This window comes from Nerophis ophidion, linkage group LG12 (genome assembly GCF_033978795.1).
Source record: "Nerophis ophidion isolate RoL-2023_Sa linkage group LG12, RoL_Noph_v1.0, whole genome shotgun sequence".
NCBI lineage: Eukaryota > Metazoa > Chordata > Actinopteri > Syngnathiformes > Syngnathidae > Nerophis > Nerophis ophidion.
Window position 1 is genome coordinate 51656717 of NC_084622.1, and position 25732 is coordinate 51682448.

The window sequence follows — 25732 nt, forward strand, 5'->3', positions numbered from 1 at the left end:
CCTGCTCCAGCGTTTAAATACCTCACCCCCTCCCTGTGGCTCCCTCTCTCCTCCCACCCTCCCTCTCCGCGCTCGCCTCGCTCCAACACCAGCTCCTCGCGTGCTGCTAGCGCTCCATGAGACGGCCTCCTTTCTCCTCCTCCTCCCTCTTCAGTGTCTATGCCTCTGCCTTTTGCTTAAGCTCCCATCCTGGTCCTGTCTTCTCCACAGCCTCTTCATCCCTCACTGAAGCACTGCCTTTGCACTCTTCAGACCTTGGATCACCATGCAGCTTAGTGTCTTCAACTCCAACCAGCCCCCTGACACATCCCTCTCACTCTTCTCTCGCTTCCCTTTGTCTGTTTAGCCATCCACCAGACTGTCTTCTCCTCTCCCACCCACTATCACACCTCTTTTACTCCCACTTGGTCCCCTACTCCATATTTCAATCTCCCTCCTACAGTATGCAACCTCTCCATCTCCCCTCCCTTCCTCAGCAAAACATTGTTTTCCATTTCTGTTGCATCTTTCATGAGTTTTTCCATCAGAATCTCATTTTCCACAGGATTCTCTAACTATTTCCCCCTCTCCATGTGAAAGTAAAGTGTGCCAGATTAAGCCACCCCTCTAGACAGACACCAGTCATAGCGTTGCTTTCTAACCCCCACTGCGTCTGGCTGATGGATGAACATTTCACTAGTGCACTGTGCACACCCAACATATCTGCCATTCCTCTTTTTCATCCTAACACGCAAGTTTCCAAATGATGACAGTATTATCTTTATAGGCCAGACAATACACAGACACAACAAAAGGTCAACAACAGCCCTAATGCAAGGAGATCTCTGCACAGACTGATCGTCCAAATGCTTGGATTTTTGAAGTAAATTTTACTTCAGAACCAGGATTTCTTCTGCTAAGATGTAATGTTCAAAACTGTAATTTTGATTCCAGTCTATTATGAAGCACAAAAACAGTGTTGTAAATCAGAGATACCCAACCTTTTTTGAGTCTACAGACTTACTGGTTTCTGTCAAACCTCCGTCAGACTAGGGCAGGGGTAGGGAACCTATGGCTCTAGAGCCGGATGCGGCTCTTTTGATGACTGCATCTGGCTCTCAGATAAATCTTAACACGATAAGTAATAAATAATTCCGCTGGTAATCACAGTGTTAAAAATAACATTCAAATTATCAAACATTCTCATGCATTTTAATCCAACCATCCATTTTCTATCAGATCTGTTCATGGTAAGAAGTATTATATTTATTATTGGTTAACTTTTAGAATCACAATGTTATTAAAAAGAATAAGGGACTCATTATACTCTGAAAATGTTGGTCTTAAAAATGCACGCATTTAGTTGTATTCAGTGTTAAAAAATATTATATGGCTCTCACAGAAATACATTTTGAAATATTTGGCTTTCATGGCTCTCTCAGCCAAAAAGGTTCCCGACCCCTGGACTAGGGGCACAGCTCCTGGTTCTGTATGCATCGATTATAGATTTTGCCTGTCTTATTATAGAATGTGTAATAATCACAGTTTTACGATTATTATGCATTGATAATTATCACAACAAAAACAATTTAAATCACAAACATTCATTTTAGATTTCGATGTGGCGTTTATAACTGTCGGAATTAAGAGTAATCAAATAATAACATAACAGTACAAAATATCAAATCTCACATTAGTTTTGTGTGTTATCTAATGATAGCGATTTAGCAAAGTTTATGTGCTAAAATGAGCAATTATGTGTTTATTATTCAGCAAATTGTTAATTACCTCGCTACAACTGCCAAATTCCTCAGGACTAGAAGCAATGTCTATTCAAAATAGGTACTGAACTTAATATAAATGTTCTGTTGAATGGTAGCTGATTGTGTTGGTCTTGTGGATAAAAATGTAACTATGAACAGGTTGCAAAAAGCCCCTTTAAATACTGTACCTTAATCCAATTTTTAACTATTGGTGGCTGCCTGTGACCCACCCAGTGAGTACGCAAATTTAACCAAATGTAGACCAGCAGACCTGATGCTGGTGTCAAACTCAAGGCCCGGGGGCAAAATCTGGCCCGCAAGATCATTTTATCTGGCATGCGAACACCTTGTGTGTCAATAAAGTACATAATATTTTCTTTTATTAAATGTAGTTGATTTTTAAAGATTTTGACAGAAAAAACAATATGTACTGCTTGAAATTGCATAATTTTTTAACTTTATTAGTATCCATTATAGCAGGGGTCGGGAACCTTTTTGGTTGAAAGAGCCATGAAAGCCAAATTGTTTTAAAATGTATTTCCGTAAGAGCCGTATAATATTTTTAACACCGAATACAACTGTCAGGTTCAAACACTGATGAAATCTATTAAACAGACAAGAAGCAAGGAATTAAACAGAGACAGGATTCAATTTAGCTCAATGAGGAGAAACCCGTAGACCTGTACCCTTGTACAATGTCGTCCCAGGCTCTGACAAGAGAATTCTACACCTCCTCTTTTATTTGGACTTTCCCTGATTACAACAACTAAATGCGTGCATCTCTTATTCTTTTTAATAACATTGTTATTCTGAAGCTAAGCAATAATAAATAAAATACTTTTGACATCTTGAACAGGTGCGATAGAAATGGATGGATGGATTCAAATGCATGAGAATGTTTTATATTTTGAACGTTATTTTTAACACTGTGATTACTAGCGGAATTACTAATTACTTATCGTGTTAAGCAACGTCAACTAAAATTTATCTGAGAGTCAGATGCAGTCATCAAATGAGCCACATCTGGCTCTAGAGCCATAGGTTCCCTACCCCTGCATTATAGCAACAAATGTTACTGTATATCATCATACTTTCCAAACATGTTTTTTTCTTAATAAAAATACCTAACTTTACCCATCAAATTAATAAAAATGACAATACATTTAACATTGTTCTTGTTCTATACAGCATAATACCGTAAATTGAAAAAAAAATTACTTCTGTTTTTTGCGTAAAAATTCTGTTGACGGAGCTGCCAGTTTTTGACTGTAAAATCTACGATTGTTGTTTTTAACGGTGTTTTAATATAAATGGTAAAACGGTACATTAGTTTTCACGGTAGAAAAACTGGCAGCAAAGATGTCGGAATAAAAAAACAACTTGTGCTGTTTTTCCGTTAACAATATAATGTAAAAACCAATGTCAATTTAATACAAAACTGACAACCAAGCTGTCAACTTTTCTGTAATGGTGATACAGAATAAATATATAATAGAAATATGGCTATGTGCCATAATACCAGCATTTTAACTTATAAAGGAGAGATGTGTATTTTCCTCCTTCGGAAAACTTAACATTTGCAGCAATTAAGACTTTAGCACTTCTCCATCCGCAACGGTGACTTCATTTTTGTTCTGTCCTGAGCTGAAGTCATGCAGGATCCTACTGTTTTATAAGGGGTCTCCATTTAATTTGATTTGTATCATTATATCTGAGTCTGTGTATTTTATCGGAGTGTTTATGTCGGATGTTGGTGCTGTCTAACTTAACTCTTTGTGGTCCTTGTTGTATAAACCATCATCCTGTGGGAGACTGCAGATGGAAATTAGCCTTTGGCTACAATATGGCAGATTTATATTTTCTATGTTCAATAATGAGGTGGTTCGGGCATCTGGTCAGGATGCCACCCGAACGCCTCCCGAGGGAGGTGTTTAGGGCACGTCCAACCGGTAGGAGGCCACGGGGAAGACCCAGGACACGTTGGGAAGACTATGTCTCCCGGCTGGCCTGGGAACGCCTCGGGATCCCCCGGGAAGAGCTAGACGAAGTGGCTGGGGAGAGCGAAGTCTGGGCTTCCCTGCTTAGGCTGCTGCCCCCGCGACCCGACCTCGGATAAGCGGAAGAAGATGGATGGATGGATATTCAATAATGTGCATTGTCCCAGCAACAAAGATATAACAAATGTCAACTTTTATTGTACTATACACTATAACAAGCCTTTTGGTGTGTCTAGTGCAGAGATGTCAAAGTCATTTTCTCTCAGGGCCACATCATAGTTATGTTTGGCCCTAGAGGGCCGATTCTAACAGTGAATACTATTATTACACAATGTTTTAATGCTTTTGTTAGTATATTTTTAAAAACTAAAATGTAAAAAAAAAAAATTTGGTAAGTTGCAATAATTTCACCTCAAAAAGTAGTGAATATTCCTGTATATGGAAAAATAGTACTCCTGTTTTTAATGGTTAGAAAAAAACTGGCAGCTCATTTGGCAGAATTTTATTGGAAAATTTACATTAGTTTTTTTATTGTAAATAAAAAAAAATGCAATTTACAGTAAAATTTGGCACCTGAGCAGCCAGTTTTTTTTGTTTTTTTTTACCAAAAATAAATTGTAAATTTTTCGGTGTGTTACTGTAAATGCCAAATCGGCACCACAGTTTATCACAGTAAAAAAAAGTACAGTTTTTCTCATCTAGAGAAAAATGTCGTAAAAACCACAGTAAATTTCACAATTTTACCATGAAATCTTTTGTTACTTTTACATTACACAATTTCATGAATAACTTGCTTTGAAATCATTATTCCATCCATCCATTTTCTACCGCGTATTCCCTTTCCGGGTCGCGGGGGGCGCTGGCGCCTATCTCAGCTACAATCGGGCGGAAGGCGGGTTACACCCTGGACAAGTCGCCAACTTATCGCAGGGCCAGCACAGACAGACAACATTCACACTCACATTCACACACTAGGGACCATTTAGTGTTGCCAATCAACCTATCCCCGGGTGCATGTCTTTGGAGGTGGGAGGGGCCTATCCCCGGGTGCATGTCTTTGGAGGTGGGAGGGGCCTATCCCCGGGTGCATGTCTTTGGAGGTGGGAGGGGCCTATCCCCAGGTGCATGTCTTTGGAGGCGGGAGGAAGCAGGAGTACCCGGAGGGAACCCACGCATTCACGGGGAGAACATGCAAACTCCACACAGAAAGATCCTCAGCCTGGAATTGAACCCAGGACTGCAGGACCTTCGTATTGTGAGGCAGACGCACTAACCCCTCTGCCATCGTGAATTAAGTATTAATTTTTTTTTTTTTTTTTTTTTTTTTTTTTTTTTTTTTTTAAATGGTATAAATGGTCATATATTTTTGCATAATTTACATAATATTTAAGTTAACATTATTTGCGATTACAGGAGTAGATTTTTAATTTTTTCTCCCAAAATTGATAGAAAGAATACATTTAGTAAGAAATGTTACAGTACTTTAAATGATAAATGATAAATGGGTTGTACTTGTATAGCGCTTTTCTACCTTCAAGGTACTCAAAGCGCTTTGACACTACTTCCACATTTACCCATTCACACACACATTCACACACTGATGGAGGGAGCTGCCATGCAAAGCGCCAACCAGTGATGGAGGGAGCTGCCATGCAAGGCGCCAACCAGCACCCATCAGGAGCAAGGGTGAAGTGTCTTGCTCAGGACACAACGGACGTGACGAGGTTGGTTCTAGGTGGGATTTGAACCAGTGACCCTCGGGTTGCGCACGGCCACTCTTCCACTGCGCCATGCCGTCTTTGATACATAGTATTTCCAGGCTTTCAAGGGCCAAATATAATGAAGTGGCGGGCCTTGAGTTTTACACCGGGGGTCTAGTGGGACAGGCAAAACTTAAGTCAGAGAAAAGGTGGTCTTTTTATAAGCTTTCTGTGCAGGCCGGTAGCATACATGTCAGAGACCCATACTGGTCCCCAGGCCGGTGGTTGTGGACCGCAGCAATTAAGCATTGATAAATCCACAAAGGTTTTTCAGGCAGCACGGTTGAACAGATTAGTGTTTAACCTTTCAATGGATAACATGTGAAAATCCGCTGCCTGCGGGGTCTGTATGTTTGAACACACACAAAAACACAAAGCATCAAGCTGGACACACACTCCGGCTGTCTGTGTCGTGTCCAAAACAGGACTGACCCGCAGGAGTCAGGCCAGATGCTTCCCGCCACACACGGACTATCACAGGCGAGATTGCTGAGTAATCCCAAACAAACCACACACTGTAACCTTGCCTATGTCTGTTTCTTTTCACTCCCAAGCTGGAAAGGTTCATTTTTCGGCCCAAGTGAAGCAAGTCACCTGCCAGACAAGCTGCTTCTCCAACAATAACACAAATTTGCATTTTCGCATCGGAAAACTGACTGGCGAGAAAATATTTGCAAAAAAACACATTTTCTTGAGTCTTCCTATTCTGGGCTGGAAGGTCACTAATCATTGAAAAAATAAAGTAGTACCTCGATTTTAGAACGCCACTTTTTCATAATTCACCCAAAATGTTTGCCAACATATTGTCTTAGTTTTAGTATGATGTCTCAGTTAAGGCATGCGCGTAACAAACTGCTGAAAATTATGGAGGCAAAGTTGGGGTTTTTAAAGCAGATTTGAACAACTTCCTGCTTTTCAAAACCCATCCATCTATTTTCTATTGCTTTTTGTGGGGGTGGCTGAAGCCGATCCCAGCTGCACTATAACTAACATTTGTAAACGTAGGTATGTTTGTGCACACCTGGATGTAAGAAACACAAACAAAAACAAAAGTGATCTCCTGACAAAACCAGTATCTTTATCGTCCAGCGCCATCACATCCATAATGAAATCACAGTTTGTTTAATCCCCCAAGCAGTCTTTGGCAAACATTTCGCACTTTTCAAAAGCTTCAGCAATAGGAACACACCTTTCTTTGCAGCTAACTTTGGGGCAACTTTTTAAGAGGCAGGAGTCTTTTAATATAGGCAATTAAAACCCTGTTGTAGTGATGCTGCCGTTTTAGGTGACTAATAAGTACAGATGTCCGATAATGACTTTTTTGTCAATATTAGATATTCCGATATAGTCCAACTCTTAATTACCGATTCCAATATCAACCGATACCGATCTGTAGGTTTCAGCAAGTCAAATTTAAGACTTTTTAAGACCTTTTTAATGCCACCTTGAATGAAATTTAAGACTGAAATAATAAAAAATCTATAAATATAAGTGATGGTTGGGGATCCCACTGTACTACAACCTCAATGACAATCAGTCAAGTTAACTTTTTGTATAAAGATCGCCAATCCCGTCATTTGAGGTGTAGGATTGATGTTTCACTACAGTGTGCAAGATGCATAACACCTCGGATTTTAATGTTGCTGTCCCGCCGAAGATTAGTGTCAGGTCAGTGCTGCTAGCTGGGGGGGGCGTTGGCGCTGGACCCACGCAAAACTAAGAGATGCCCGGTCTTTGTTTTTGGCTCTCTGCCGCGATTTTATGCTTACCGCACTGCATGTGCGATTCGACCGCTCTAATTCCCATGGTGCAAAGTTTGAAATCCCTCTTACAAAGTATGCACCTGGCCTCCTCGGGATTGGCAACAGGCTTAAGCCAGCTTTTAAACCGGCTGTCCTCCAGCCAACGCTCGCAAAACTTGCATTTCCCCATACTGACTGAAAGGCGTCCGCGAGGCAGAAAGGAAGGACTCTGCGCGCGACTGACACTGAAATCACTCACTTTTACTCAAAGACGTGCCCCTGAAAAAAGAACAAAAAATCTGGCCCGACAATTTAAGACCATTGAGTACTGAATTCAAGACCATCTTAGGAATTTCTAATAAATTTAATACTTTTTAAGGCCTTAATTTTAGACACATGAATTTAAGACTTTTTAAGGATCCGTGAATACCCTGGATATATACAGTTGTTGAATTAACACATTATTATGCCTAATTTTGTTGTGATGCCCTGCTGGATGCATTAAATAATGTAAAGCAACTCAAATTATGGAAAAAAATACCAACATAGCATTGCCATATTTATTATTAAAGTCACAAAGTGCATTTTTTTTTTTTTAACATGCCTGAAAACAGCAGCTTGGAATTTGGGACTTGCTCTCCCTGAGAGAGCATGAGGAGGTTGAGGTGGGGGGTAGGGAGTAGCAGGGGGTGTATATTGTAGTGTCCTGGAAAAGTTAGTGCTGCAAGGGGTTCTGAGTATTTTATTAGGTTATATTGTTGTTTATGTTTTGTTCCGGTGCATATGTTCTCCCGAAATGTGTTTGTCATTCTTGTTTGGTGTGGGTTTCACAGCGTGGCGCATGTTTGTAACAGTGTTAAAGTTGTTTGTACGGCCACCCTCAGTGTGACCTGTATGGCTGTTAACCAAGTATGCATTGCATTCACTTTGTGTGAAAAGTTGTAGATATGTGACTGGGTCGGCAAGCAAAGGCAGTGCCTTTAAGGTTTATTGGCGCTCTGTTCTCCCTACGTCCGTGTACACAGTGGCATTTAAAAAAGTCATAAATTTTACTTTTTGAAACCTATACCGATAATTTCTGATATTACATTTTAAAGCATTTATCGGCCGATATTATCGGACTTCTCTGCTACTAAGGTTTGATGTGCTTAAGTTCTTTGTTTTTTCCCTCCCCATGGAAGGTCTGCAGAACATTCATCCATTCTCTACAGTTTGTCCTGTTCGGGGTCGCGTGGGGTGCTGGAGCCTAAGCTGCTTGGGGCGGAAGGCGGAGTACACCCTGGATAAGTCCCCACCTCATCACCGGGCCAACACAGATAGACAACATTCACACTCACACACTAGGGCCAATGTAGTGTTGCCAATCAACCTATCCCCAGGTGCATGTCTTTGGAGAATATTTGGTGCAAAAAAACAGTCAAAATGCCTCAGTCTAAAACAGTCAAGAAGTCCCACAGCATCAATGCCATGTCGACAATCAGCTCAGGGGGAGTTTACGGCTACATTTGCTCACCGTAACCCGCTTACCAACAAATATGGCACATTGTTTTTTTTTTTTTAATAATAGGTCCTCAAGGTTATCAAATAAGGAAAAAAAAGCTATTTACTAATGAACATTAAAAAAAAGTAAGCTGTGAAGGTGTGGCTACCAGAGTGGCCTGTATTAAAATGAGCAACATCCCTAATTAAAGCTGCAAGCAGCGTTGGTCGGGTCCGCCTTTGGCTGCTGCCCCCGAGACCCACGGCCGGATAAGTGGTAGAAGACGCCTTGGTGCCACTATTTAATGCATTGTGAAAGTAATGCAGTTGTTGTATTGAAGTGAAAATATCAAGCTTCCTGTTGATTTTTGCCAAAGTATGTTAATTATTAAAATGTAGGTCTAAATGAGACCTACATAGTGGTTTTTGTTTCATGTCTCTCTGACATTCCTACCGGAAGTTACAAGCAGTTTTGTCTGTTTTCTTCATAGGAGCAGTTTGTCTGTGTTGTATTCCTAGGGGGCGCTAGAGCACAATTTTGAGTTTTGGGGTTTGTTTTTTTTATTAGCTCGCAATTGTTGCCAGTCCTGATGTGTGTGCCAAGTTTGGTGAGTTTTGAAGCATTTTAAAAGGGGTCAAATTACAGCTGAAAGAGGCAAAAATTACATTTTTTAGGAAACTTTGCGCAGGGGTTCTTTGAAGGCGCGTAAAATCCAAACCGGAGCAGTAATCAAAACTTTGTTGGACAGTTTTAATCAAAAGGGTTCAATCTCTCTCCTCTGCGAGTTTGAAGCCGAAACGACAAACGCACTCGGAGTTTTCGTTTGAAGAAAGGTGACGGGTTTTCACAAAACTTTTATCTTGAAGGGGTAATTGCCAACTTCCTGTTGATTTTTTCTGCTGGCTGTCGATTATTAAAATGTAGGTCTAAGTGAGACCTACATAGAAGTTTTTGTTTCATGTCTTTCCGGCATTCCTACTGGAAGTTACAAGCAATTGTGTTTGTATTTTCTTCCTAGGAGCAATTTTTTCTGTGTTTTATTAAAAAATTGCGCTAGAGCGCATTTTTTGATTTTGGGGTTTGTTTTTTTCATTAGATCGCAATTTTTGCCAGTCCAGATGTGTGTGCCAAGTTTGGTGAGTTTTGAAGCATTTTAAGGGGGTCAAATTACAGCTCAAAGAGGCAAAAATAGCATTTTTTGCGAAAATTTTGCTTTGAATGGGTTTTTGCAAAATTTTTGTTGATTTTTGCCCTAGAAGGTACGATTATGAAATCTAGGTCTAAGTCAGCCCTATATAGAGGTTTTCGTTTCATGTCTCTACGACATTCCTAACGGAAGTTACAAGCGGTCTGTTTTTTTTTTCCTAGGGGGCGCTAGCGCGCAATTTAGATTTTTCTGGTTTGGCTGCCTAATAAGTTGGGAAGGCATGCCAGACCGATGTGTGTGTCAAATTTGGTGAGTTTTGAAGCATGTTAAGGGGGTTAAATTACAGCGCATAGGTGCGGAATAAAGAAAGTGAGATAAAACACAGCGGTTTCAATAGGGTCCGCCAGGCCCATTGCAAAGGACTCCACAAGAGTCGTTTGCAAAGGGCCTGGCGGACCCTAATCAAAACAATATCCAAGACTGTGCACTCTCATTGCATTGATAAATGTGTGCTTGCTGTGCTTAATGCTATGATGGAATAAATGCAATGTGTTGCCCATAGATTAACTTTTAATGTCATTTAACACGTAACGTGTGCAAGCGGTCCTGACTGTTTCCAGGCCTTGGTGACATCAGCAAAGAAGTCTGACAGCAGTGTGACAAGGAACAGCCCTGCTGCCATTTTAGGAGTTTGTGTTGCTATGTTGTTCAATACACGTTAGTGCTGTGATGTGAAAAACATTTGAGCTGCATTTGAGTCGTACAAGGTGAGCTGTATGAACTACTGTGCATCAATGGAGTGAATGTTTACACTGTATTAACAGCGCTGTCAACATTAACCTGTTAACACATGTGATTAGTTCAATCAAATTCATCGTGTTACCATAAATAAATGATTAATTACAGTGGGGGTTTTTTATGCGGCGGAAGGCAACGCGCAAACTCTGAATTTTTTTTTTTAGATAAAACTGAGGTATTTAGTTGGTATTGCAGCGACAAACTTTCTTGTCAAGTTTAAAATAGCATCTTAAAGCAAAACATGAACATAAAGATGGCGTAACGAGGCCTTTTAGATTTACTAAGGTCTGACATGTTTCTTAACTTTCCTTGTGGCAGTAGGTAGACGCACAAACTGCGTAACTGGCAACCTGGATGTAAAACACTCACGGACTTTCTAATTGGTTAAAACGTTGAAGGGTGGGACGTCGAAAAGTAAATAAGATTTCGGGTCTGTAAATCTTAATTTTGAAATGAGCATATTCCGGCTGGACTACTGTTATCAGTTAGAGGTATCCGAAAATATGATTTATGAATTCCTTTTGACATATCAGGGCCACACCATTTAATGACTTGGCAAGGATTTTTTTACATATGGCTCCTTTAAGGAGAATTGAAAAATATTAAAAAAATATTGTGCATCCGAATCTTTTGAAATGGATATCACAAATGCATTTGACCCCTCAAACATATTTTTCTTAATGGATTTTGGTTTCCTACTGGCTCCACTGTGGACGGGACTCTCTGCTGTGTTGGATCCACTTTGGACTGGACTCTCACGGTTGTGTTGGATCCACTATGGGTTGAACTTTCACAGTATCATGTTAGACCCGCTCGACATCCATTGCTTTCGGTTCTCCTAGAGGGAGGGGGTTGCCCACATATGCGGTCCTCTCCAAGGTTTCTCATAGTCATCATTCTCACCGACGTCCCACTGGGTGTGAGTTTTCCTTGCCCTTATGTGGGCTCTACCGAGGATGTCGTAGTGGTTTGTGCAGCCCTTTGAGACACTAGTGATTTAGGGCTATATAAATTGCTTGATTGATTGAATCTTGACAGGTCAAAGAGTTGAACATTCTCCTGGAATTAATTGTGTTTTTGTACTTAGGGTCAAGTTGCTGTAATAATATTTCTTGCATTTATGACATCCGCTGCAGCTACTCTGAGGCCTACCGTCAACACAATATTAATTTCTATAAATGCAGATCAATAAAGGTAAGGCATGCAAGAGCACTGAACAAAAAACATTTTACAGACCATAGGGCGCACCAGATTATAAGGCGCATTAATGAGGTCATATTATATATATTTTATCAACATGTAAAACAATTCCTTGTGGTCTACATAACATGTAATGGTGGTTCTTTGTTAAATTTTGATTAGATCATCTTTAAGTCGCTTTCTGACAGTCGCTTCAGGATATGCCATTTTGTGGGCGGTCTTATTTACGTGGCTCACCTTCGACAGAGTCTTCTCCCCGCCATCTTTGTTGTAGCGTGCAAGGACGGGAGTGGACGAAGTGTCAAAAGATGGAAGTAACTGTTTCAATGACATTCAGACTTTACTTTAATCAATAATGTATCTTCTCATTCGGAAACAACAAACCAGAAATGTGTCCCGTGAAAAACTGTCTGACCGGAACTCTAATAACTAAAGTTTATTTGGTGAATAATAAAACTCACTACAACGGTATGTTTTAGTGCTTTTCATGGCAAGATTACTGACAGATATATGTACAAACTTTGCACTACTTTATATTAGAAATGGCAACAGCGGAGGAGGAATGTCCCATAAAAAGAAATAGAAGCTCATCTACTATGTCGGCAGAGACTACACAGGCGGAAGCGCGCCGTTTTTCAGGATTTATGCAGATCCCAAATACAGATCAGCAGGTACCAGAAGGTAAGAAAAGTTGCTTTCGCATAATATTGCGAAACAAAATGCCAGATAATAAGTCTTACCTTATACACACTCAATAATAGTCGTATGTTTAAGCACATCAAGCGGTGCGGCTTCATAGCTTACCAAAGTCGTACTGAAATTTTTATGGATTTTTCAGCGCTGTGTGTAATGTTGTATATTTTCAAAGGAACATAGAAAATATTTATGTTTACTTGAGTCATATTGCCATCATAGTGCAGTCTACACGTATCTCTTATGTTTGACTGCCATCTACTGGTCACACTTATTACACCACGTACCAAATAAAATGCTTCGAGGTCGGTAAGCAAAACCAGAATTCATCTGTACATTAGGCGCACCGGTTTATAAGGCGCACTGTCAAGTTTTGAGGGGAAAAAATTATTTTAAGCGTGCCTTATAGTCCTTAAAAATCTGGTATTATCACAGCATTTAAAATATTGGAGCCCTTTGAAGTTTTGGGACATCAGATGTCAATATTTTTGATTAAAACATCATGAAAGAGATAGGTTGTGTCTAAAACAGGTGATATTTGCACATATGGCTTCTCCATCTAGGTCTTGTCCTGTCCAACACCATTACACCATGGCCATTATATCGGCCATGTGTGCACACACAAAAACTTAAACACACATTCTGTATATAGTGTGAGACTGGGGGCGATCGTTCTCCATTATTAAAACTAGGTCAGGGAGGAATGGGGCAGTAATTATTTTCATCATTATTAATTTCCACCTCCAGGATGCACCAGGGCTTTTTTGTCCATTTCAATCTTCATTTCAGACCCCCTGCCTGCATCCATACACTCAGGCACCACCATCACCACCACCACTGTCTTTATACAGGCTGCGTGCCAAACCAGGCAGAACAGAGGGCGGGGGCACAAAAGTGAAAAGAGCTAAAAGGGATGCAAAGAGCGCGCAATCAGAGAGGGAGAGATGAGCAGAGGAAGCAGGAGGGGTCAGATTCATCACTCACTGGACTACTACCAGTTGTTTACTCGATATGGCAAATGAAAAGCTGGTGTTGGAGGAGGGGAGGAGGCAAGGAGAAAGAGAAGCCCTGCGGGAGCACTTCAGCTGTGATGGCTTGTACACTCCAATTAGTCCCAAGAAAAGCTACTAAAGGCTGTGGCCCCACACCCCAAAAAAGAAAGTCATAAGGAGAGGGAGCTACTTCGGCGAGGAATCAAACCCAAAAACTCAATACCACTTCCCCTCTGAGACATCAATGATATCACTGGGTGGCACGCTGTCAATGTTAACCCAGCAGTCAATAAACGCAATAAAAACACACTTTATTTGAACTGATTTACACTCTGGTTTGTATATACCGTATTTTTCGGACAATAAGGCGCACTTAAACTTTTCGATTTCTCAAAACTTGACAGTGCGCCTTATAACACGGTACGCCTAAAGTACAGAATCATTTTGTTTGTACTTACGGACCTCAAAGCTATTTTATTTGGTACATGGTGAAATGATAAGTGTGACCAGTAGATGGCAGTCACACATAAAAGATATGCGTAGACTGCGATATAATGCCAATCTAAGAGATAGGTGTGACTGCCATTTAATGGCAGTCACACATCGATAAACGTAGACTGCAATATGACTCAATTAAACAACACCAAAATGTTATATGTTCCATTGAAAATATAGAACATTACACACGGCGCTCAAAAATCTATCAAAATGTTTTAGTACGACTTTGGTAAGCAATGAAGCCGCACCACTTGATGGATTGTACTGTGCTTCAACATACGTGTATTATTATGCTGTGTTTATAAGGTAAGACATTATCTGGCGTTTTGTTTTGCAATATTATGCAAAAGCAACGTTACTTACCTTCTGGTACCTGCTGATCTGTATTTGGGATCTGCATAAGTCCTGAAAATTTACGCAGGTCTGCCTGTAGTCCGTGGGGACACCATAGTCGATAAGTTTCTTTTTCCTCTCTCTTCTTGTTATAGGACATTCATCCTCCGCTGGTGACATTTGTAATATAAAGTAGTGTGAAGTTCTTATATCTGTCAGTAAACTCGCCATGAAAGCGCTAATACATACCAGTGTAGTGAGTTTACATTACTCACCAAAGGAACTTTACTTATTAGAGAGTTCCGGTAGGACGGTTTTTCACAGGACATATTTCCGGCGTTGTCCTTTCACTAGTGAGCCACGGCTGAGGAGATGCTGCTCTGTTATTGATTGAAGTAAAGCCTGAATGTCATTAAAACAGTTAGCGCCATCTTTTGAGACTTCTTCCACTCCTCTCCTTGCACGTTACAACAAAGATGACGGGGAGAAGACACTGTCGAAGGTGAGCCACGTAAATAAGACTGCTCACAAGACAGCGCATCCTGAAAAAACTGTCAGAAAGCGACTTGAAGATGATCTGTAAAACATAACCTATGCAACATCTTGACCAAAGAACCATCATTACATGTTATGTAGACCACAAGGAAGTGTTTTCACTTTAGAAAATAAAATTATATGACCCCATTATTGCGCCCTATAATCCTGTGCGCATTTTGTATGAAAAAAGACCTGAATAGACCCGCTAATCGGCAGTGCGCCTTTTAGTCCGGTGCGCCCTATGGTCCGAAAAATGCGGTGAACACAGCCTCTAATTTATTAATGGTCTGGGTATTTACGATAATATATATAATAATGTATTTGGCAATTAATTGATAATAGAACCATTTACAGTTTAAAAAGGCTCATAATTTGGCTGCTCACTTATGCAAGAACCGATTGTGTAATCTCCTATTTTATTATTTTCTCAAAACTTGTATTAATCTACTTGCTGATTTATTGTTAAAATCTGGTTACTTTGGGCTGCAACACAGTTCTATCTACATTTCTGGTAAAATGTACCAGAATGTCTGGAGACTTTAGACTTAGACTTCCTTTTTAATGTCATTCAAATTTGAACTTTACAGCACAGATAAGAACGACATTTTGTTACATAAGCTCATGGTAGTGCAGGATATAAAAAAAAGCAATAAGGTGTATGTATAAAATAAATATAAATAAATCGATTACTGTACAGATAAATATATTGCACTTTTTCACGTGTCCACGTTATGGATGTATGTTATATTGTCTTTTTTATTCCAGCGAGTTAATCAATGTTGGGGAGAGTTGAGGGGATAATTTAATGACGTCTTCAAGAGTCTTACGGCCTGAGGGAAGAAGCTGTTACAGAACCTGGAGGTTCTGCTTCGGAGGCTGCGGAACCTCTTTCTAGAGTCCAGCAGTGAAAACAGTCCTTGGTGGGGGTGGGAGGAGTCTTTGCAGATTTTCACATTTTTTACATCAGTTTTGTGCGATTCTACAAATTTGGGTACCGAGTACAGGGGCAGTATTGGCCATACAAATGCTGATACTTAAAATTTTCAGATTATTAAAATAATACATTTTAAAATAAAAATTGTAATCATAAAAAAAACACAGGATGGTATAACAATATCAATTAAATATTTAAATTGTTATCGGCTTTAGCGGTTTAGCTCAGTTGGTAGAGTGGCCGTGCCAGCAACTTGAGGGTTGCCGGTTCGATTCCTGCTTCTGCCATCCTAGTCACTGCCGTTGTGTCTTTGGGCAAGACACTTTACCCACCTGCTCCCAGTGCCACCCACACTGGTTTAAATGTAACTTAGATATTGGGTTTCACCATGTAAAGCGCTTTGAGTCACTAGAGAAAAGCGCTATATAAATATAATTCTATAAAATGCTATTCTATAATGTCCTTAAAAAGTCCTTTTGCATCAAATTACTTATTTCCTGAGTTTATAAACAACAAATATGATTAAAAACATTTTTGCGATATGAATAATAGACCTCACCACTATAGTATCAAATATATTGATACTATTGCTGTCGATATCTGTATCGATCTGCCCACCTTTGTTAACATTAAAGAGCTCTCGCTTGCGTTTACAATGTCCTCCTGTAGTGTGTAGTGTAGCATGTTTAGCTATCAACATGCAGTATCACGATATAACTAAAGCATTAAAAAAGCTCCATCTTCGGCTAAATGCTTCTTGGTTTTAACGTACGTCGTTTATATTGCGCAACCCCAGTTACAATGAGTAGTTTACAATATGGAGTAAAGTCTCTGGACACAACTCTAAATCAGTTACGAGTTAGGTTTACCTTGAATCTTTATGTCTTATCTTAGCAAGACATTACTGTGCTTCAGAATGTGTAACAACAGTTTAGGGAGGGCACCTGATGGTGTGGCCGCAGTGCACAAAGCAAGGATTATGAATATGTTGAATGAGCTTCCAAGGAACCCTTAACCTATATCCTATCAAAAATGTTTGGATCAAATAGAACAAGATGTGGCACAAACATTTGGTAGGGCTGGCGTAGCCATTACTCACAGAAAAACTACTTTTCTGACAATGTGCTCAAGGGCTGCAACAATTAGTCGATTAATTTCATGACAAAAAGCTTTGATATCCTGTTGCTTCTATAAATCATTTAATGAAATAAAAGTAAATATGTATAAAATCCGGACTGAAACTTAAAATATGCAGACAGTTTCTGTAAGGCCGCTGCAATAGAGCTTAAGGGCCGATGTGCACATGTTAAAAGTGCAATTTCAATGATGAAATGCATTTATTGCAAAAACGATTGAAGGTTAATGGATGGCAGAAAAAAATATATATTTTAAATATTTTTCGTGAAATACACATTGAGGCTATGCAGACTTATTAATTGAACGAACTAATCTATGGATTACTCAAATGCTAAAATAATCGATAACTTCATTCAGAGTGTGCTCTTTACTCTAGAGCAGTGGTCCCCAACATTTTTGTATCCGCAGACCGGTCAATGCTTAATAATTTGTCCCGCGGCCCGGTGGGGGGGATCCTTTTTTCTTTGTCATGAAAAAGGGACGTTTTTGTCATGAAAAAGGGAGGTTTTTGTGGTTGGTGCACTAATTGTGTTTATTTTGTTTTTTATGTTGATTTAATAAATAAAAAATATTTTTTTTTAAATAAAAATTAATTAAAAATTCTTCTGCGGCCCGGTGGTTGGGGACCACTGCTCTAGAGCACCGGTGTCAAACTCAAGGCCCAGGGCCAAGACCGGCCCGACACGTCATTTAATGTGGCCCGCGAAAGCCTGGGAATAATGTGGATACTTCATCTTTCTTACTAAATGTTATGATTGTTTCCATTACTACAGAAAAAAAATGTAGGTAATACATGAAATTTCACGTTTATATACGTACAAATATTCAATTGTTATTGGTGTTAATCTTTGAGCCCCTCGCCATTCGATTTCGATTCTTGGGGTGAGGATTTGATTCACAAAAGATACCCGATTCAACACAATTCTCGATTCAAACTAATTTTTGCAATGTCTTTGGTACAATAATAAGAACACCAAAACAGAACAACTTACAGGATACAAAACCTTTTGGTTGCTGACGTAAGACGTATACATGCACCAAGTATAGAGATGGCCTAAAAAAAATTTAATTTTTTATTGATTTGCCAAAAAATTTAAAAAAATACATTCAATTAGGGCTGGGCGATATTGGCTTTTATTAATATCTCCATATTTTTAAGCAATGTCACGATACAGCATATATATCTCCATATTTTGCCTTAGCCTTGAATGAACACTTGATGCATATATTCACAGCAGTATGATGATTCTATGGGTCTACATTAAAACATTCTTCTTCATACTGCATTCATATATGCTACTTTTAAACTTTCATGGTGAGAGGGAAATCACAACTAAGTCAATTGACCAAAAGTGTATTTATTAAATACTCTTCATTCTCTCACGGGTGACTTTTTAAATGAAAGAACAAATTAATAGTGTTTCTACCTTTTTGTAGTAACACTTCTGCTGCATACTTTGTATATTGCTGTTGTCTGCTTAATATCTTCCCGCTTGGAGCCAAACCACCGCCAGATGATGGATCCCCTGCTCTTTATTTTGGGCATTTATTGTTCTTCCTCCATTTGTGATCAGTTTCGCACAGTCTCTCTCTTGTAATGTCCCAAGCTCCGCTCCGCTCTGCTTGTACGACCTGCCTCAGCTAACGTAAGCCATGCTGCTACCTCTCTGGTCGGCGAAGGTATATGATGCTACACTCGCGACAGTATGCGACGTAAGAAGGCGGGCTTGTTTTCCGTCTCCGTGAGAAGGAGAGACGAGGAGGAGTGAGAAACGCCTGTATTTTAATGCCCTCAGCTAACGGTAGCCATGCTGCTACTTCTCTGGTCGGCGAGAGCGTATGAAGGTAGACGCACGAGAGTATGTGATGTATGTAAGAAGGCGGGCTTGTTTTCCGTCTCTGTGAGAAGGAGAAATGACGAGGAGGAGTGAGAAAGGCCTGTAGTGTAATGCCCGCAGCTAAAAGCAACTGTGTGGGAACATATAATCAAATATTACGATAGTCATTTTCTATATCACACAAAAACAAACCTGCGATATATCGTTTATATCCATATATCGCCCAGCCCCACATTCAATTTTTGAAAATTACAAAAAAAAAAAAAAAAAAATCGGGATTCGAATGTGATGGAAAACATTTTTTTAGCAAAGTTAATTATATAGAGTATGATAGTTGAAAATAAATGACCAAATAAATGAAAATAACAATACTTAAATATCTGCTTGTCACATTGACTTACGATTTCAAAGCAAGTTATCCATCAATTAGTACGTACATAAATCAAATAACCAAATGCATAGGCAGTAATATAATGAGGCGTTTTAACTTTTATATTTTTGTATTTACTGTTACATGCGACCCTCAGAGGACGGCCATGACTGCGATGTGGCCCTCAATGTAAACAAGTTTGACACCCCTGCTCTAGACTAGTGGTTCTCAAATGGGAGTATACGTACCCCTGGGGGTACTTGAAGGTATGCCAAGGGGTCTGTGAGATTTTTTTAAAAATATTCTAAAGATAGCAATGATTCAAATATTGTTTATAAATATATGTATTGAATAATACTTCAACAAAATATGAATGTAAGTTCATTAACTGTGGGAAAAAAACAACGCAATATTCAGTGTCGACAGCTAGATTTGTGGACATATTCCATAAATATTGATGTTAAATATTTCTTTTTTTGTGAAGAAATGTTTAGAATTAAATTCGTGAATCCAAATGGATCTCTATAACAATCCCCTAAGAGCGCACTCTAAGTTGATTACTTATGTGTAAAAAATCTTTATAATTGAATCATTTGTTTATTTTTCAACAAGTTTTTAGTTATTTTTATATCTTTTTATCCAAATAGTTCAAGAAAGACCACTAGAAATTAGCAATATTTTGCACTGTTATACAATTTAATACATCAGAATCTGATGACATAGTGCTGTATTTTACTTCTTTATCTTTTTTTTCCAATCAAAAATGCTTTGCTCTGATTAGGGGGTACTTGAATTAAAAACATGTTCACAGGGGGTACATCACTGAAAAAAGGTTGAGAACCACTGCTCTAGACTATGTCTACTCTCTCATTGCAGGAGCTAAATTCAGCTAAAATCAAATATATTGCCTTTAACAAAGCCAAAGTAAACTTAACAGGTTAGAAAAAGAGGTTTTCCTTGATTTTTTTTTTTTCAAACTTTCCTTGAATGCTTCTGGCTCCTCCCAGTGGTGGTCTGCCACTCATTCAAATGACAAACTCCAAAATCTTAGAAGAAACTCCATCCATCCATCCATTTTCTACCACTTATCCGTTTTGAGGTCACAGGGGATGCTGGAGCTTATCTCAGTTACAATCGGGCGGAAGGCGGCGTACACCCTGGACAAGTTGCCACCTCATTGCAAGGCCAACACTGATAGGCGGACAACATTCACACACTATGGCCAATTTAGTGTTGCCAATCAACCTATGCCCAGAAAAGTGGAAGCGTTTAAAAAAGGGTCTAAAACGTTGTGTTTTTATCCATTTTTACTGTTGGTTTGATCGCGCACGCCATAAAAAAAGAGCACGTCATCTTGCTAGTTAGCACAATTTACTACAGGGCATAAGCACATACACAAAATAAGAAGATATTAAATATTCTTGTCTGCCTGGTTCACTGGTGGAACTAAAAAACGTGCTGTCTGAGTCTGCAGGCCCCACAGCAGATGCAGTTAAATGGTGACGACACATGGCCTGGCACCATTTAAGTGTGATACATTTTTCAACAGCTCTGAGTCACCGTTGTGAGCTCTGAGCATGGCAAAGTGCGCCGCTCATGGCTGCTGCCATGCACAGACGGCTGGCCTTGGACTTCTTATGCATTTGTTAGACACAGAATCCGCTTGCCAAACGTTCACTGTCACTAAAGCGCCCCCTCTCATGCTGCCGTCATGGTAACAAGAGCTGTGAAAGAACAAGCTGAGAATTATGAGAAAGGGAAATGACGGACACAAGGCCACGTTGTCACAGAGACAGACGAGTGCTCGGTGGCTTTGTAAAACCAACTTTTCCCCCCATCAATCATAATGCATGCAAGAAATTAAGTCTCTTGGGGGGTATTCATAAGCACAATATGAGGAAAGTATTTTCAAGTTTTTATTGCTCAAAGTGCAGTTTTATTTGTGTCATTTCAATATTTATTGTAATTACAAACACCTTGACCAGCTCAACTTGAAGCTCTTTGTCAGGCTCGAGCAGGCTATGTCAACTCTCTTAAACACAGCTCCTGTCGACTATCTGGGGGGGCTGTATAGCTCAGTTGGTAGAGTGGCCGTGCCAGCAACTTGAGGGTTCCAGGTTCGATCCCTGCTTCCGCTAGCCAAGTCACTGCCGTTGTGTCCTTGGGAAAGACACTTTACCCACCTGCTCCCAGTGCCACCCACACTGGTTTAAATATAACTTAGATAGTGGGTTTCACTACGTAAAGCACTTTGAGTCACTAGAGAAAAAGCGCTATATGAAATTCAATTCACTACTTGTTAGCTTTTTTCCTTGCGAGTGAACGATGAGTGTTTTTGTCACTTGAACTAATCGATGGGTTATAGTTTTTTTTTCATTGGCTCTGAAGGAGAGTCCTGAACGAGTCCTACAAAGCTTGGCAAATAAGTCTTGCAGGTTGTTCATTCAATTGTCCAATATTGTTTAAAAAATATATATATATAACAGACATGACACAAAACTAATCACATTTGGGCTGTAAGAAATACTAAAAGACATCAAGAAAATAAATTGTAGTAGATCTTGCCCTATGTAGAGGACTTCAAGTACCTCAGAGTCTAGTTCAGGAGTGAGGGAAGAGCGGCTCGTGATATCGACAGGAGGATCGTTGCGGCGTCTTCAGTAAGGCGGACGCTGTATCGATCTGTTGGGGTGAAGAAGGAGCTGAGCCGGAAGGCAAAGCTCTCAATTTACCGGTCGATATACGTTACAATCCTCACCTGTGGTCGTGAGCTTTAGGTTATGACCGAAAGGACAAGTTCACGGGTACAGGCGACCGAAATGAGTTTCCTCCGGCGTTGGCGGGGCTCTCCCTTAGAGATAGGATGAGAAGCTCTGTCAACTCAAAGTAAAGCCGTTTCTCCTCCACATGGAGAGGAGCCAGATGAGGTGGTTCGGGCCTCTGGTCAGGATGCCACCCGAACGCCTCCCTACGGTGGTTACGGCACCTCCGACCAGTAGGAGGCCACGAGGAAGACCCAGGACACATAGGGAAGACCCAGGACACATTGGGAAGACTATCTCCCGGCTGGCTTGGGAACGCCGCAGGGACCTGTAAAAAAAAAATCGTATGTGACTGGATAAACCACTTGTTTGTAATCTTGAATGACATAATACTTCAACCACTCACATTGAAATCAAGCCGTGACGCTGATGAGTAACGCTGCGAAATCCAAAACAGAATAGCCGACATGTTGGATAACGAAAGAGCGAAAAATTCTCTGTTCACCTTTTAAATAGTTAATATTCGCTAGGTTTGATAAAACAGTTGCAATAGCAGCTTGGGCTGCATGCCACCATTGTGGTTTGAATCAAGCAGTAGCTTTTGCGCTACGTCACATCGATGAAACCCCGCCCAGCGATTCTGATTGGTTCATTATTTGTTGCTACCTGGAAGGACTTTGCAATGCCTTCAAGCCCAGATCCTTGTGTGTAGCTCAGCGAACTACAAGGGTCTGGCGAGAGTCATGTTAGCAATCAGGGGCTTGTTTGAAATATCTTAAGGTGTAGTTTAACAAGAAAAAACAGCAAGTCACTAATTTTAATAACTGACTCGTAATGATGATGTAAAGACAGAATATCAAATTCGGGGGGCACATATGCTCAATGTGCATCACAGGAATTCAACATGCTGTTACTTAGGATTTAAGAATCAAGAACGAGGCCACATCGCTACAATGGTGGTTCATTGAATTTGCACATCACAAATAATCTCTACATTGATTAAAATAAAATGTTTCCTGTAGACATACACATAAGTCATATGATGGCGCTTGTTTAGCAATGTGTATGCAGCTGATAGCTAGGAAAACTGGCTGTTGCTTCAAACTGCGCTTTAAAATTGGCCTGTTGTATGGGAATTGAATACACCTGGCTATCATGCCGATAACTGTATGTGTTATTTTTGCACCACTCTGCTTATGCTTTCATATCCATTTGTGGGATTTCACTCACAGGGGTGTGTTAATTTTTCATTTGTCTCTGATGTAAACAATGTGAACTTTCTCACTGTAATTGTCTACATGCTTTCTGGACACAATGAAAACAATTTTTTAAAAGTGACCTAAGTACTTACTTGCCATGCCAATGACAAAGCCAACTTGTTATCTTAACGAGGTAGCTCATTTCAATGGGTATTTAACTCAAGAAAACGTCATTTCGAAAGAACCCTGGAGACAATCTGGCAAATGACAGTCAACTGCATGTGCTGGAGTTCAAGAAAATAATTACAGACTGAAGCCCACAGTCAAGGTGAAAGACATTTGGCACATTAACCTTTTATTTAAAACCAAGTGTTAGCTTGCGTATGCCAAAACCACTTAGTGGACCTAAAATGTACTGCATTATTTAAAAGGACGTACAGGAGATGAGGGGATTGTGTACTTTGCGTATGGAAGTGCGATGTGGAATCCTGGATGTTTTGGCATGCAAAGCCTCACAGATGGATGAGGATCATGACTTGACTCAGACGTGACATTATATTTCCTAAACTGAGCACAATCTCTTGATAACTGCGCACAGGCAAGGATCTCTTTGAACAGATGATAATGTGCCCTTCATCTTTGTGCCAACAAAAAGATGGAGGATGGACTTTTGGCCTTAATCATATGGGTCAGCACACAAGGTTCTGCTGGTCCTCTGACCTGGAGGGGCCAACTAGTCATACAAATGCACAGACACAAGCACACACACATCTCTTTGCATTAAATATTGGATCAATAAGGACACCCAACCCCTCCCTACCATGCTGTATAACAATGAAACATAGCACAGACAAAGAGTTGCATATATACAGTAGTATATTTGAATTAAAAGTGTCCCACCTCACAAGTTTTTTGGGATACCAGCTGTCTTGGCGAATTGTTACGCTCTAGTTTGCGACTAACAAATTGGGTTACGAGCCTCCCCACTATTGGTTGGCATAGCGAATGTCACAATGAACCCTCTAATTGTAGTTGCTTGGTTTTAAATTACGTCAAGTCCAGCACATTAAATATGTGTGGCGGTCAAACCAGCGGCGGTTCTCAATGGGTACTTGGAGGCATTCAGTGTTTATCGTAGAAAAACGCCCTACGCTTGCGTTGTTTCCGGCTGTACAAATCGTTCAAATACCGAAAGGGATCAAAGTTTCTTCAGAGTTCCCCGAAAAGGTAATCATGAAGGGCGAAGGAGTGCAAGATTTCACAAAAGACAATGACAAAAGCGGAACACACTGCAGGAAAAGGGAGCAGAGTTAAAGAATGCACAAGTTTACAGTGATCACTTATTTAAAGGTCTGTTTGATATAGTTTTAACGTTTCCTATTTAAGTATTATCTTGATATTGATTGTATTTCATAAATACGTTTACTACAAGCACAAATTCAGTGAGCCTATATAAAAGAAATGTGAGCAAAATCTAAGAGTTATGTTTTTATTAAAGACAGCAATCATAAATTAAGCTTTCCGCACATACACAACGTTGATATCTATACATATATGTTGATAAAGACGGGGAAAAACATGCGTCCTTGTAAATAGCGCATGCAACAGCAACAACAAACATGATGGTTGACATGAAGTCAAACCATGAAATCCAACTTTACCCGAGCAAAACGATGCATATTTATGCATGAGTCTTGATACCATTTTCCATGACCCAGGCACACACAAAAAAGTTGTAGGCCTCCATGCTTTTCTAAATTTCCACTACACAAATTTACACTAAAACATATCAAATACAAATTATCTAGACCACAAGAAAGTGTGATAATTCTAGATTAGAACTATTAGGTCCCCTTTAATGAAAGACTATATTCCTTATATAACTTTATTTAGTTAACTTTATAAAAAAAATACCATAAATGCGACTTAAGGTAAACTGCGAGCAAAATTTAACCATTCGGATTTGACGATAACAATTCTTAGTTGAAGACAGCCCTACCATTGTTACTGGCTGAGCAGTTTGCTCCTTAAGGAACATTCACACATTGCCGGTTTAGACGGCAATGGCAAAACTTGGTCATTTGTCACTCATTCGCCATGAACCCCAAAAACCCCAGGGACCAGACAAAAAAATGAAACATGTTTAATTTTCTTTGCGGTCTTGGTAATTTGAAGTGGACCGTGTTCAAAACATTTGCACGGCTAAATCTTTGACAATACTGTGTTAACACTGTCATAATTCAGTCAAATTCCTCCTCCCGGACATTTACAACGTGAACATGGTGACTACCAGGGATGGCAGAGTTAAAAACAATAGAGCACATTCATTACCATGAATTGATTAACATGGACCCCGACTTAAACAAGTTGAAAAATGATTCGGGTGTTAGCATTTAGTGGTCAATTGTACGGAATATGTACTGAACTGTGCAATCTACTAATAAAAGTTTCAATCAATCAATCAAACCGGATTAAAAGACGCACTGCTGATGAGCGGGTCTATTCAGGACTATTTTCATACAAAAGGCGCACCGGATTATAAAGCGCATTAAAGGGCTCATATGATTTTTTCT

General features: G+C 39.8%; 1 long non-coding RNA gene across 1 annotated transcript in view; it reads right to left on the reverse strand.

Annotated features, from left to right (window-relative positions):
• Positions 1 to 21456: 21456 nt before the first annotated feature.
• LOC133563841 (uncharacterized) overlaps positions 21457 to 25732 on the reverse strand; it is a 36885-nt gene continuing 32609 nt past the window's right edge. The window contains exons 4-5 of the long non-coding RNA XR_009809134.1: positions 21957 to 22288; positions 21457 to 21880 (exon numbers count right to left, since the gene is read on the reverse strand). This is a non-coding gene — a long non-coding RNA (uncharacterized LOC133563841). The remainder of the gene's footprint in view (positions 21881 to 21956; positions 22289 to 25732) is intronic.